General features: G+C 47.9%; 1 protein-coding gene across 3 annotated transcripts in view; it reads right to left on the bottom strand.

Moving 5' to 3' along the window:
- The window catches only part of MICU1 (mitochondrial calcium uptake 1), a 246,523-nt gene extending 244,124 nt beyond the window's left edge, over positions 1 to 2,399 (bottom strand). For 2 of the 3 annotated variants that reach the window (XM_045291556.1, XM_045291555.1), the window contains exon 1: positions 2,305 to 2,399. The gene's annotated coding sequence lies outside the window, so the exon portion shown is untranslated. The remainder of the gene's footprint in view (positions 1 to 2,304) is intronic. The other variant, XM_030885953.2, reaches the window with a different exon arrangement.
- Between the last annotated feature and the right edge of the window lie 377 nt (positions 2,400 to 2,776).

Below are 2,776 nucleotides of genomic sequence, written 5' to 3' on the forward strand. Positions count from 1 at the left end.
TGACACAATGGATGCATGTATGGATTTTGATAAGCGTACTAGCCCCCAATAAAATTATTTTTTTTAAAAGGAAAAGTATAATGTCTTAAGAACATGAACTTTTCCCCCCCATAATTTCCTGAAGGAAACAGGTTATCTGTCCTAAAATAATATTTTCCCTTAGGCACAAAATAAAGCTATTGTCATTTTATGTTGAGAAAAACATCATAAGCCATTTTAAAACTTGATTGTTGTTGGATAAAAAACCCACCACCTATTCCACAGGAGAAGGATGGGCCTATCTGCTCCAGTAAAGATCTATAGCCTCAGAAACCCTCTATCTAGGGTTGCCCGAGTTGGAATTGACTCTGTGGCAGTGGGGTTTTTATACCCACATGGTCAGCAGTTCAAACCCACTCACACCACAGGAGAAACAGGAGGCTTTCTGCTCCCAGAAAGATTGACAGCCTTGGAAAGACTATGGAGCAGGGCCACTCCACCAATAATTAGACATCGATTACATGCAGTGGGCTTATATGGTGGGAGAAAAGAGCTCAATGTGCAGCAAGTGCTACAGCCACCGTACAAACTGCTCAGGAGGTAGAACTAATTTCAAAGAATAAAAGTGGCAAAATCCAGCTTCATCAAATTCAGCCAGCGAGTTGATTCTGACTCCAACTCATAGCAACCCTGTAGGACTGAACAGAACTGCCCCTGTAGTTTCCAGGGCTGTCCATCTTTACAGGAGCAGAAAGTCTCATCAGTCTCCTGCAGGGCAGCTGGTGGATTCAAACAGCCGACTATGAGGTTAGCAGCCCAACACATAACCCACTGTGCCACCAGTTTAATAGCTTTATGAATAACTTTAATCCTATTATTCTGGGTAAGAAATTGCCAGTAGGTGTCAGTTAAATCTTTCTGTTTTAATTAATTTACAAAATATTGCAATGTAGGGAAAAGTATAGCACTTTTCTCCCTCCAACTTAGGAAATTCAGTCTCAAAATGCACCTCTTAGGAATGGCAAGTCTACTGACTATGATAAATGCTCTGTAGCTTATGCAAGAAACTGGCAATAACCTACATGCATTTTCTCTCTTGCTGTTATCATGTTACCATTCTCTCCTCTTCTCCCCAGACACACAAACCACTCCTGAATCTTAGCTTTTGTTCATGTTACCTGTGCTTTATGACCCTCGTAAGAAAACTTGGATGGCCAGAAAATCACCTCCCCACAGGTAAGTGGCACTTCCGAAAGTTTTAAGAATAAGGCAGTAGTCATCAAGCTCATTACCTGTCCTTATCGACAACTAACATCTAGATCTCAAGATGTGACACCTGTCCCATTGTTCAATGAAACTGTCAACTCTCCTACAGCTACAGCTCCAAACCTGTTCACCTTTGCTGCTACTCAGATACTGCTTGATCACCTCCATATAGCTTTAACAGAACACCGTGCTGTAGAAGTGTGTATGGGGAGTGTGTGTGATCTATTTATAAAAGGAAGAAAATGAGTCTTGGGTCCCAAAGCATTTCCTCTGTTTAGAGTTGACGAAAAATGAACCCTGGTGGCACAGTAGTTAAAAAAAACTCAGCTGCTAACCAAAAGGTCTGGGTTCAAACCCAACGGCCACTGCGAGAAGAAAGATGTGACATTCGGTTGCCGTAAAGATGAGTCCTGGCAATCCTTTGGGGTAGTTACACACTGTCCTGTGGGGTCACAGAAGATCACACAGACAGCACTTTTAACAACTCTTCTCCCAGATTCACGAGCAGTCGGTCACACCCGGCTCCTTCTCAAATCATCTGAAGTGGAGCCCGATGGGGGAAAGGATGAGAACGCGAAGCAGCCGGACAAGATAAAGGCCACCCAGTCCGAGAAGCCCGCCTTTGTATTGCCGCTCTGGGTCTCCACGAAGCTTCCGCTACGACCCCATCAACTGTAAACTCCCCATTCCCTGCCCCGACCCCCGTCCACAAAGCTCACAGGGGCGGGGCTCCCCGAGAGCTGGGTCCAGGGGAGTCAGTCGGGACTGCCAGTCTCCTGGTCACCCGTGCAGGGAGGTACGGCGGCGCGTTAGGGAGCACAGACAAGTTCTCCTCGGATACGGAGAAGGAACCGGGTGAGGTAAAGAAAAGCGGAGGTCGAGAAGCAGGCAGACAGAACGACTCCTCTCACCCGCCGCAGCTGAGCGCATCAGAGAGAGACCCGAAAAGTCGCCGAACACCAGGAGAGGCAAACAGCTGACCCGGGGGGGCAAGTCTCCCCACGCCCAACCGTCCCCTGAACGGCTGTCTCCGCTCAGTCTCCCAACTCCACGACTCACCCGGCCACGATCGAGCGTCGGCCGCTTCCTGCTCCGAAGGCGCCCAGTTCTGACAACCATAGAGACGTAGTCCAAGCCAAGGCAAGCCTCCAGCTAGAACGCCCACTGTCACGTGACTCTCCTAGCCGCTGGGCCTGACGGGATGTCGGAGACCTGCACGTGGGCGGGGCGTGGAGAAACCGGAAGGGGCGGGACGTGGGAAAGCAGCCCGCTCCGCCCTGGTCCCTGGCCCCGCCCCCTTGGTGTTTAGTTACAAAAGCAACTAATACTGGTGAACGTGTTGGCTAGGCAAAAAAGTGGCAAGAAACCTGGGCCTTACGATGAATTGGAATTGGTAGAACTGTGCATTGTTTAGACTTCTTGTGATAACATTTCGTTATTTCCTCTTGTAGCATTTTTGGATTTAGAAACCTCACCGCGTCCTCTACCGTCTGTGTCTTTCAAATGCTTTATTTGAAAACTATTATTAGAG

This window comes from Echinops telfairi, unplaced genomic scaffold (genome assembly GCF_000313985.2).
Source record: "Echinops telfairi isolate 266 unplaced genomic scaffold, ASM31398v2 ScPeMD7_70;HRSCAF=299, whole genome shotgun sequence".
Lineage (NCBI taxonomy): Eukaryota > Metazoa > Chordata > Mammalia > Afrosoricida > Tenrecidae > Echinops > Echinops telfairi.